The sequence below is a fragment of the Camellia sinensis genome, chromosome 4 (genome assembly GCF_055761805.1).
Source record: "Camellia sinensis isolate YWXY chromosome 4, ASM5576180v1, whole genome shotgun sequence".
Taxonomy (NCBI): Eukaryota; Viridiplantae; Streptophyta; class Magnoliopsida; order Ericales; family Theaceae; genus Camellia; species Camellia sinensis.
In genome coordinates, this window is record NC_138964.1 from 107923175 (window position 1) to 107936158 (window position 12984).

Genomic DNA, 12984 nt, shown 5'->3' on the forward strand with positions numbered 1-12984 from the left:
GGATGCTGGGAAGCCGAGTGTAATTGCTTGCTCGATGATCATCAGCACGATGCCCAGCCCGGCCCCATGTCTGTTGGATGCCCCATCAACGAAGAGCTTCCACATCTCACCAATAAACAACTTCCAGCAATCAGAGGGGTTCTGGGAGCTTCTCAATTCCAAGTCTCTAGTTGGCTCATTCTGGTCTCTTTTCTCGTCATGGTTGACTTCCTCCTTCATCGAGTCGTTCGCCTTCGCTGGTTCGGTCGCTCTTTGCCCTTCCTCCTCTTACGCACCAACACTTGCTTTTGTTGCCAGAACTAAATCCGCGCCAACCAAATCAATTGGGCAGACTGGATGCATCCCAGGGGCAAATTCCGCCACAAAGTCAGCAAGTGCTTGAGCCTTGATTGCGGTGCGCGGTCGGAACTTGATGTCATATTGCCCTAATTCCACGGCCCATTTCAAAATTCTCCCAGTGAAGTCTGCCTTTTCAAAAAGCACTTTGAGCGGGAACTCAGTTAACACAACTATTGTATGGGCATGAAAATAGTGTGCCAGCTTTCTTGACGCCATCATTAGGGCCAGCGCCAATTTTTCCAAGGGAAGATATCTCGTTTCGGCTGGGAGCAGAGTCTTACTTACATAGAAAATCGGTAGGTGCTGGATGCCTTCAGCACGAACCAATACCGCGCTGACTGCGTGTTGAGAGACAGCCAAGTAGAGGTACAACTCTTCACCCGGCTGAGGTGTGACCAAAATAGGGGCTGAGGAGAGATATGCTTTTAGGTTTGCTAGTGCACGGTCGCACTCGTCATCCCAGAAGAACTTGGACTTCAGAGTTTTAAAGAAGGGCCTGCAACGATCAGAAGACCGGCTGATAAATCTGTTCAACGCGGCTGCCATCCCGGCAAGATGTTGCATATCCTTCGTGGAGTTAGGACACTCCAGGTCTTGTATAGCCTTGATCTATGATAGGTCAGCTTCAATCCCTCGATTTGTGACCGGAAAACCCAAAAACTTCCCGGTGCCGACTCCGAAGGCGCATTTGGAAGCATTCAAACGAAGCTTGTGGCGTTTAAGTATAGCAAACATCTCTGCTAGGTCGGAGAGGTGCTGAGCTTTCTCCTTACTTTTTACCACCATATCGTCGATGTAGGCCTCCATGGTGCGGCCCAGCATTGGGGCGAACATCTTTGTCACCATCCGTTGAAAAGTCGCCCCAGTGTTCTTTAGTCTGAACAGCATGACTTTGTAGCAATATAAGCCTCTGGGGGTTGTGAACGACGTGATCTCTCTGTCCGGTTTATACATGGCTATCTGGTGGTAGCCGCGATATGCGTCCAGGAAGCTAAACCTCTGATGGCCAACGGTTAAGTCCACCAGCTGGTTGATTCGTGGGAGGGGAAAGCTATCCTTGGGGCAAGCTCGGTTGACGGTCTTGTAGTCAACGTAGACTCGCCACTTGCCATTCTGCGTCGGAACAACCACCGTGTTGGATATCTACCGAGGGTATTGCATCTCCTTTATGGCCCCAGCTTCCAACAGATTCTTCACTTCTTCTACCACCACTTCAGTATGATGCAAGGCTGAGCGGCGCGTCCTTTGAATGACTGGTCGTGCATTGGGGAAGACATTTAACTGATGACAAATGAAGCACGGGTCGATGCTAGGCATGTCGTAAGGCATCTAGGCAAAGGCCTCCAAATTGGAAACCAAGAAGTTGACATAATCCATCCGCTCGGCGCTAGACAAGGATGATCCCAAGAGGAAGAATTTAGTTGGATCGTTCTCATCAATGCGCACTTCCACCAAATCTTCGATCGATTTTTCCTCGGCCTTTCTTCCGACGTCTTCAAGGACCTCTTTACCCTTGGGCCCCTCAATCATTTGGACGAACCCTTTGGCCACTCGGCTGCCATTTACCGCAACGAAGCATTGTTTCGCCATCACCTGGTCCCCCCAAACTTCCTCTATTTGTTCGCTTGGTGTCGGAAAGCGCATGACTTGGTGGAAGGTCGAAGTAACTGCTTGCATGGCGTGCAGCCAACCCCTGCCTAAGATCAAGTTGTAAGTCGATGGAACTTTGAGCACCCAGAACTCTACTTGTTTTACGACCGATCCCGCTTTGACCGGCAAAATAATCTTTCCGATTGGCCATTCTGGCTGTGAGTTGAAGCCGACCAAAGGGGACGTTGCGGGGGCCAAGTTCTTGTCTTCCAACTTCATTTGTTTAAACGCGTCATAATACATGATTTCTACCGAACTCTCCTGGTCGATCAAGATTCTCTTGATGTCAAAGTCTTTGACGCGAAGAGTGACTACTAAAGCATCATTGTGCGGCATCTGAACTCTTTCCAAGTCCTTGGTCGAGAATGAAAGGATGTCCCTCTCTTCGGTCTTTCCCTTCTTCGCAGCGGGCTGAACAGAGAGCACTTCCCTCATGTGCTCGACCTTCTTGATCATCCCTCTCAGCCCGCAGACCCTGGCCGGTTCAATGATGCCGTGGATGACGTTGATTACACCTTGCGGGGGCGCTTCTAAGGCGGCCAGGCCGTTTGGCTCGGCTTGGTCCGCTGGCGTGGCCTTGATGCCCCCATCTATGTATTGGTCAAGATGCCCCGCCGCCACCAACTCCTCTAAGTGTTGTTTGAGCGGCAAGCAGTCCTCTGTTCGGTGCCCCCACTTTTCATGAAAAGTGCAGCGATATTTTGAATTGAAGCCCCTCTGCGTACTCCCCAACTTGGCCGGCCAACGGACGAAGGGTTCACCTCGAATCTCGCTCAAAATGCGGTAGATGGGGATTTTAAATATCGTGGTGATTCCAGTCCGTGCCTTTAATTTTCTTTTGGCATCCTCTACTACATCACGGGGAGTGTCAGCCCGGTCATTTCGGCGGCCCTTGTTTCTGTCATCACGGTTTGAACCATGGCGCTGATCTTTTGACCGGTTGTTTGGGCGGTTATCCTCCTGCCCAACCGAGTGAACTTTCCCCGCCACCCTTCTGTCCGCCGCGACCGGATTAGCCTTCTCGGTCGCGGAGGCGGCATCATCCTCCACACAAATGTGCTCATTGATCCGCTACATCAATGACTCCATGGTTGTGGGTTTATGCATCGTGAGTGAATCTCGCAGCCTATGTCCGACTAGGAGACCCCGTTTGTATTGAGTAATCGCCAGATTGGTGGGGCAGTCGAGGATCTCATTGTAAGTTTCCCAGTATTTCGCATTGTATGCCTTCAACGAACATCCCGACTCCATCTTGATGCCCAGGAGATGGTCGACCTCCTTCGGCGTTCGTGTGTTGGTTTTGAATCTGGTGACGAAGGCTTCCGCTAGTTGCTGCCACCCCTCAATACTCCCCTCCGGGAGCCTTTCAAACCACTTCAAACCCAGCTCTCCCAAGCTTGTTGGGAATATGAGGCACATCAAGGCGTCATTGCGCCGGTGGCCAACCATCACTTGCCGGTAATGGCTCACATGTATGTACGGATCCGTCTTGCCGCCGTACAAAGTGAACTTTGGCTGATGGAATCCGGCGAGGAGTGGTGTACTCTCAATATCTGGAGACAGTGGCGTGGCTGTAAGTCGCGCCAGCTCTTTGTCCACCAGCGCAGGGGCCATCACTTTGGGGGCTGGCATCGCCACTTCCTCACTACAACGAACTGGAGCGCTCAACCTTTGCAATGCCGGCACTCTCCGAGCCTCCCGACGACGCGCCCTCTCCTCTAATACATCCCTCAAGTCCCTAGAACGTGTGGAGAAAGAGGATCCCGACGTCAGCGTCCGGCGTGAGGGCGCGGTAGGTGCTGTCGCGAAAGAGAGCCCTGCCCTCTCTTTAGTCGGAGTCTCCAACCCCATAGTTCCCGGTGATGGAGAGAGAGTGAGTCCTCCCCTGGCAGCGACTGCTACTACGAGGGGACGGGGTGCGCTCACTGAGGTTGCCCTCTCCAGCAACACCCTTCCCTTTAATCTGGCGTTTCAGCAGCTCTATCTCCGCCGCCATCTTGCGAATGAAGGCGTCTTGGTCCTTGAGTTTGTGCTCCAGGTGCTGCGCATGGGACTCCCCTCGGCGTCGGCGTCGGCGGCTCTCCGGACTCTAAGAGCGATCAGTACTCCTCCCGCGTTTGTCTCGCGCACCTCGCGAAGGAGTCTCTAGGCCCGCCATGGCTGGAATATTCGAAGGGCCTTCTTTCAAGCGGACGTATTCAGGTGTGACACCATCGACGACGGACAGTGGGGCTTCGCCGTTGTTGGCCATGGAAATGGTTGAAGAAGCTCAAAAAACAAGGGTTGAGTATCAAAGATTTCCCACAGACGGCGCCAATTGTACGGGGGCGAAATATCCTCTGCTTTCCGTACTCCTTGTACTCTAAGCTTCTCTTGACGGCGTCTACCTGGCAACACAGAAACGATGAGCTGCCCGGCGGTGGCGTGCCGGATAGACCCTCCGACGATCAAGTCAGTCCACTTGAGGAAGAAGAAGACTATTCGAGAGAGAGTATTCTCTTTGGAGAAAAAGTTTCATACCTCTAACGTTCACCTTCCTCCACTATTTCTAGGCTGGCCATGCAGCCCCAAGATCGTGCGCACACCACCTCTGTTGTCCTTCCCTGGACAGGTGGCAGTGCTTGCCTCTCACCACCTTACGCGTGTAAAGATTTTGTTCTCCAACCAGTACATGCGGAGCTGCCAAACGGTATTGGTGCGTGCGTGGAGCAGACATCCTCCCCCTCACGCCATTGACCCAGGTGGCACACTTAACTAGAGTACCACGACCAGCTGGTTCCCTGTGGAGAATTGCCTCCTCGAACACATAACCGAGCTAATGAACACCGCCCTGCCCCTTGGCAAAGGGGCGAAAGTGTTATGCTCATGGCCGGGCTATTTATGATCGGTCCCAACTAACTGAACGGCCATGAAGCACGCCGGACTTCCACCGTTCTTCATTCTTGATCACATGAAGCCCGTCCATCTCGGCCGATCTGTTAGGTGCATGTCGACGCTAATCGCACCTCAAGTCCAGTCCGGGCTGCTCTTAGCTTGGTCACCAGACACTGCTACATGCTCGGCCGCGCTATAGCTCAGCCAGGCATTGGTTCGCGTCTAGCCGATCGACCTCTCCGACCGTGCAAGTCGGGCCGCTGGGCCGAGCAAAAGAGGAGTCTGCTCGGCGGCACGTGGTTCGTCATGGTCGGCGTTATCGTAGTTCGGCCGTACTAACGCGCAAATCTCCCCTCTCAGTACTTATTATGATGTTTTTCACATCGAACATTGTTTTGGGTACAGTGATCGTGCAAGTATCTTTTACTTTATAACTAGGGTTGTTTAAATTTACATTAATTTATCTTTGAAGTAAATGCTTCAGCAAAGGTTTGAGATATGTAAATGTTATCCTGTGCTTATTGTTGCCTATAATATTACTTCAATAGAAGTTGACTCATTTTATTTTAGTTTTTTACCTATGTTGTGTACGTTGCGATAATCATGAATTCAATCTTGACACAGGAATTTCCATTGCTTATTTTGCTTTATCTAGACATGGATGCTTAACGGTGGTTGAAAATAGTTGTTATTCAAAAATGGGTAAGTTTTGCAGACCTTGTTTTTTTTTTTTTTTTTGGAAATAATAAAATTCCTTGGTAGTTGATAAAAGCTATATGATCACTAAAATGGCTTGGATTTTTATATGATGTTGATTTTCAGTAGCCATTGGTGTGTTAATGTGAGCATACGACTCATTGAATCCATAGGACTAGTAAACTATTCTGTCTCAGATGTTGATTCCTCCTTTAACTTAACCAACATTGTGGTAAAGAGGCAAATTTGGAGATCAATCTTGATTGCTGGTTTATGGTCCCTTTGGAAATGCATAAATGATTATTTATTCAATGGGTTGCAACCTTCCTGTGAAGTGAAGAATTATGGAGATTGAATTATCTTGATTGATTTCATCAGTACACTTACAACAGTATATATATGTATAGGGTCCAGCTTCTGTCCAGTCCGGGATCGGATTGGACCGTGCTGTTAGGCCCGTGAGGACCACCACGGGTCCCGTTTTGAAAATCTGAACCGTTCAATGTATAGAACTCGTCGAGTACTACATGCTTGTAAAAAATCACATTGATTGGATATCGATAGCTATGTGATCAAATCAGTTTTGTATAAAAAAAATGGACGGTGAAAAAATTAACGGTTGATAAAAAACCGTTTTGTTCACATAGCTATCGATATCCGATCAATGTGATTTTTTGCAGGCATATAGTACTCGACGAGTTCTACACATTGAACGGTTCAGATTATCAAAACGGGACCCGTGGTGGGCCCCAACGGGCCCAACAGCACGGTCCAGTCCGATCCCGAACTGGATAGAAGCCATGGCCATATGTATACATATTAGATATATGTAACAAACTAACCAACTCTAACTAACTCTATTATGGTGTATGATTCCATATGACACAGTACACCGTAAGCTAAACTATAGCTGATCTGCTTGATTGTGATCTACTGGGGTTTCTTCCCCTATTTTTTCCTCTGTTGCCTTCCAGTCTACCCATCGGCCTGCTCCTATTCCTAGGCCTGCTGTTGTTTCTCAGCCTGTTACTAGGCCTACTATCCCTCAGTCTGCTATTGCTCACCATATTGCTTTTCAGCCTCCTATCCGGCCTATTGCTCCTCCATCTGCCACCAATTCTGCAGCACTTCTTTAGTTTATTCCAATTGGTTCTATCGAGGTTGTTTTACCTCTTCTCCCTCCTCATTTACAATCTTCTCGGGTGCCGTCTTCTGTGCTACCCCTTCCCTTTACTGCTCTATCTCATCTTTCCTCTATCCCACATGTTTTACCTCTCCCTTCTCCATCTACTAACATTCATCCCATGCAAGCTAGATCCAAAAGCAAGCCTTTCTGTTTTCCTACCTCTCTCTCTTCTCCTTCTCTTCTTGCCAATTCTTCCACTAAGCCCACCTCATATAAAATTGCTATCACTTCCCCTGTTTGGTTCAATGCAATGATGGATGAATACTCTGCCCTTCAGCATTAGGGTACCTAGTCTCTTGTCTCTCTTCTCCCTTCTAAACAGCCTATTGGTTGCAAGTGGGTGTTTAAGATCAAACGCAACTTCGATGGTACTGTTGCTCGTCACAAAGCTAGACTTGTTGCCAAGGGTTTCCACCAACAACAGGGTGTGAATTTTCAAGACACCTTCAGTCTAGTGGCTAAACAACCCACAATTCGCATCTTACTTTGTCGGGCATTACATCATCACTGGCCTCTTAAACAATTGGACATTAGCAATGCCTTCTTACATGGCAAACTTTAGGAAGAGGTGTACATGGACCAACCCCCCGGTTTTATTGATCCCCAAAATGCTTCTTTGGTTTGTAAGCTCCACAAGGCTCTCTACGGTTTAAAACAGGTTCCTCGCGCTTGGTTCTCCACCTTTTCCTATTTTCTTCTCTCCGAAGGGTTCACTCAAAGCAAGTGCGGTTCTTCATTATTTGTCCACAAAACTTCCTCCTCTGTTACTTACATTTTGATCTATGTGGACGACATTCTCTTAATAGGTAGTAATCCGACTTACATTCAAAATTTGTTGGCTCATATGCACCATGCTTTCTCTATAAAGGAGTTGGGCAATATTTCCTACTTCCTTGGCATTTCAGTTCAACCAGCCTCTCATGGTTTCTTTCTCTATCAGCATAAGTATGCTTCTGACCTCCTTGTCAAGCTGTGCAACGCCTATTTCTGTCAAACTACCTATTGCAGCTGATTCTCTGCCATGTACCCAGCCGTTTCTTTATCGCAGTCTTGTTGGGGCTCTTCCATATCTTACAATCACTAGACCCGAACTATCTTATGCTATGAATCAAACTTGTCAATTCATACACGCCTCCACGGTGGGTCATTTCTCATCCGTTAAACGCATTCTCCGATATGTGAAAGGCTCATTGGCCCATGGTCTTCATTTTGTTTCTAGTAATTTTATGTTGCAAGCCTATTGTGATTCCAATTGGGCTAGGGATCCAGTTAACAGATGGTCTACCTCTGGCTATTGTGTTTATTTGGGCAATGTCACACCCCAAATCCGGGTATGACCGGCCGTGGCCTACAGGGACTCAGCTCAAGGCACACGTAAGCCTAAAATGAACCCAAAATCACAAAAAATAAATGCGATGATAGCCCATAAATAAATAAATCAAAACCCAATCCAATAACAAGTCACAAGTATAATCAGTAAAACCAGCCACAACCAACTTTCAAAAGTATATACTAAATGGAACACAAATCACCCACAAAATAAAATAGTTCTAAATAAAAATCCAACCACAATGTATGCACAAAACCCGACATAACAACCTAAAACAAAATAAATTAATGTCCTAGAGGTCCATGCAATTAAGTCCCCGCTACGCCATGAGTCCACTCTAAGTCCTTCTAACACCTGGAAGTGATAAACAACTAAGTCAGCTGATAGCTCAGTGAGTAGCAACATGGATAGTAAATACAGTTTTGAAAATAGGGTTCAATTTCAAAATAAGATATATATTACCGAAACTAGATTGACATACAGTTTTGATAAAGATAATCTGTTTCAAAAAGAAGGTTTGACAGTTCAATAATTAAAATACTCATGTCTCTCAAGAACATGATAAATGACATTTTTCACTTAAAACAAATTATAACATGAACACCAATAATTTTCTGGGTACCAAGAATAACAACTAACATGCCACATAGTTCTCAAGGCTATAAGCCCGTTAGATCCAATACCGAACTAAGAGTCATCCTCAGGGTGGCAACCCGGGCCTTTTCTCGAAGACGATCCGATTAAAGGTCACCTAGCCTAACCTAACCTAGGTCTTTTCCTTGCAGTCGTTGAGCACTAGAGTCATCACGGCCCAACCTGGATCTAATCCCTAGTGGCCAGAGTCACCACACACAGTGGAATAATTTCCTTGGACTAAAATATATAGATGGACCCAATAATCAATACACATCAGTTTCGCAAAACATGGTAGTTCACCATTATAAACATGAGACCAAGACAAATAGTTTACAGTATGCCAAGTTCACACATGTTTCAGAAATAATTTGATTCCATTGATAATATAATAATTTATCAAAACAGTTTAGTCCCGAACCAACAATTTAATTTTCCAACAGTTTAGGATAGGGGAACATTTATAAAAATATGTAGCATGAAACTACTCCCCTGAAAACGAAATAATATAATCCTCGAATAGAATATGAAAGTCCAACAAGTGCCCTGAACCAAGTATGAAGACTACACGTCACTACTAATTTAAAAATACTAAAGAGAATAATAAACTAAGTACCCCACACTAAAGCGCACTAACGCAGCTCAACCCCACTCACCGTTACTCTTAAATATTACCTAATCTCATGTTCTTCAACGTCTAAAATCACCCAAGACATGGGTTCCGATCGAAACTTAATTAAATTTGACTTTAAGATAAAATAGAATTTTTGATAGGTTTTCCCAAACTGTTCACTAACTCTGAAAATTAAAAACCCACTCTACACCATTCGAAAAATTCCAAAACCCTCCAGATATCAACTAATATATCCTAAGTTTCAAATCCAATTAGTTTTACTTGATTTTCTTATCAAACTAATTATTTACAATTAATTATATCCAAACAAGTTATTTTCTGCAACACTTTAACGAAATTAATGGTTCTCTTAGTATACATGAGCAATCAATGCAAGGCCAAAAATGTATGAAACTAGACTCGTAACCGGTTCTAATGACACTAATTTGATAATTTTCGGATCTATACCCAAAGAGAACGATGCTTCCGAACTTAATGTTTTAAATCAGTTTTCTGGACAGATTTGAACACATCAATTTATATGGATTTTGACTCCCAAAAATTATGAGAAAATTCAGATATGACATTCAATATGTAATTAATCTACTGTAAAAATTTCAGTTCAAAATTCATTCGTTTGATATGGTTCCTTGATTTTTAAAGTTTGTGATTATGTGCAGAATTCTAAAGATATCCACCCACCATTTAAGCACAAGTTCAGCTCCTTAATTTGCTTTCAGATTTCTTTAAAACGAAATATATAGTACAAAAGGTAAGCCAAAACTAAACTATTATTATGGGTCACTCATGCACTAATATTTGTAGCCCCAAATAATATACCCATCACCATAGTTACATCCACAATATCCACTTCTTGCTTTCAAAAGAAATCAACTACACCCAAAACCTCCCATCACCAACCATTAATTTGTCACACCACCATCCTTCATCCTCACAAGACAATGATCTCAGCAATTAAATGACTACACCATAGCCTTACCTAAAAGAAACAATAGCATACGTGAATATATATAAAATACTTATTTAGTCCTTCCTTCAATCTCCTTCGCAAGTAACCCTTCTCTCTCTCTCTCTCTCTCTTTTCCTCCATCACGGTGGCTGTGAAGAATAAATAAGAATGTAGGGTTTTGTGTATATTTTATTTAATACTAGTGATTGGATACACCTAAAGCATGTGTAGGTCAAATATATAAATAATATACAAAATGTATATATACGTTATATGCAACTCAAATGGTAAGAGCCTTATTTATTAATTTTGTGGTCTAGAGTTCAAGTCACACCCTCTTCTCTATTTTTTTTTAATAATAAATCTTACCTCTAAATTAAAGACTTTCACCATAAATTTATTTTAGGTTTAAAATTAATTAAAAAATCCTCCAATAATATTTAATTTGGACTTTAGGATTCACTACCAAAATATTTGAGATTGTAATATTATTATTATTTAATTATTTACTTTATTTTTATATTCGGGTTCTCACAGGCAACAATCTCATTTCTTGGTGTTCCAAAAAGTAATTAATAGTGTCTCGCTCTTCCACCGAAGCAAAATATCGCTCCTTAGCTCATACTACAACTGAGTTAACTTGGCTTCAGATGTTGCTTGTTGATTTCTCTATCCCTTAAACCTCTCCTCCCATCTTATGTTGTGATAACCTATCCTCTATATCCTTGGAAACCAATCCTGTGTTTCATAGCTGATCCAAACACATAGAGGTTGGCTGTCATTTTGTCCGTGACAAAGTTGCCGCCCATACACTCATTCTTAAGTATGTTCCAACCGTCAACCAATTAGTCGACATTTTCACCAAACCCTTTTCTACTGCTCGCTTCTCCTCTTTAACTCACAAGTTCATGGTCTTACCATCGCCCATGCACTTGACAAAGGATGATAAAGAAGGAACCCCAATAGATCACAATCAAGTAGATCAGTTGTAGTTTAGCTTATGGTGTACTATGCAAGGAGTGGATTTGGGAGCTAATTTATGAGGTGAGTATGGTTTGAGCCAAGGAAAACAGAGGCAGCCAAAAACTTTCAGATGTGTGTAGTTTGATTTGGCTCTAAAAAGAGGTTCAAAAGGAGAGCAGTTAGACAGAGAGACAATGGGAAGGCGATTGATAAGGTATATGGCAGTAGCTATGGCATCAAACCAGTAGGTAAGAGGTAAAGAAAAGTGATAAAGAAGAGAGATAGTTGTTTCAGTGATGTGTAAATGCTTCCTTTCGGCAACTCTATTTTAAGATGGAGTATGAGGACAAGAATGTTGATGAAGTATGTCGTGGAGATTCATAAAGTTCATCATGGAATTGTTGATAAATTCACCTCCACCATCAGTTCGTAAAACTTGAAGAGGAAAACCAAATTGTTTTTCAACAAAGGCTTTAAAAATCATGAATTTGGAAAATACCTCACTTTTATTAAAAAGAGGATAAATCCATGTAAATCTACTAAAATCATCAACAAACAACACACAAAATTTGTAACCAATAGATGATCCATGAAAAGGACCCCAAACATCACTATGAATCAAAGACAATGGATTATTAACAATAGAGTATGAAAGTTTGAATGGAAGCCTATGACATTTGGAAACTAAACAATCAATGCAACTCAAGTCATCTTTATTTAGAACTATAAACAAATGAGACTTAAGTGTTTGAAGCTTTGAAAAAGATGGATGCCCTAGTCTTTTATGCCATAGTTCAGCAGATGGTGATGAACCAGTAGTAGAAAAAGCAGCAGGAGTAAATGAAGGCAAAGCAGGAGGTAAAGACATAAAATGATATAAACCATTGGCAAAATATCCTTTGTGAAGAATAGCTTCAGAAGCTTTGTCCTAAATGGCAAAGGAAGAGTGGTAAAAAATTATAGAACAATTGTTGTCTTTGGCTAATTGTTGAACTGAAAGAAGATTAGATGAAATAGTAGGAACATGAAGAACTTTGTTAAGTTTAAAAGAATGATATGGAGTTGGCAAAATACTTTTCCCAGTATTGTGAATGGGAGAGATTCACCATTGCCAATAGTAACTTGTTCAGGACCAAAGTAAGGTTGATAGGAGTTTAAACGATGTAAATCATTTGTCACATGTTCAGAGGCAGCGGAATCCAGAAACCAAGGAGTGGAGGTCTGAGATGTAATATCATCAGGCATGGAGGCAACATAAGCTTTGGAATGAGTTTGGGGCTAAGATTGAGGAGAAAAAGATGACTAAGATTGAAATTCAAGATCCAGTCGATGCTAACAATCCAAGGCAGAGTGGTTAGGTTCACCACAGATGTGCCAAACAAAACTAGAATATGATCTGCCACGATTCAAAGATCTGCCTTTGAAGCTTGAAGATCTGCCAGGACCAGATCTGTATGATCCTTGGTATGAACCTCTTGATTCATGTAGAAAAGAACCTCAATTATTGTGATAAGAAGTGAAACCTTTGGATAACCGAGGTTCCTTCATTGTTGCATATGCAACAGTAAGAGCAGAGGTCTGCTTCATTTTGCCTTCAATGTGAATTTCTTTTGAACACAATAAGAACGAAAGATCATCCATGGATATGCTCTCTGATCTTGCTCGAATTGCAGTTTTGAATGAATCATATTCCGCAGGTAATCTATTCAAAGTGATAAGGACTATGTCTT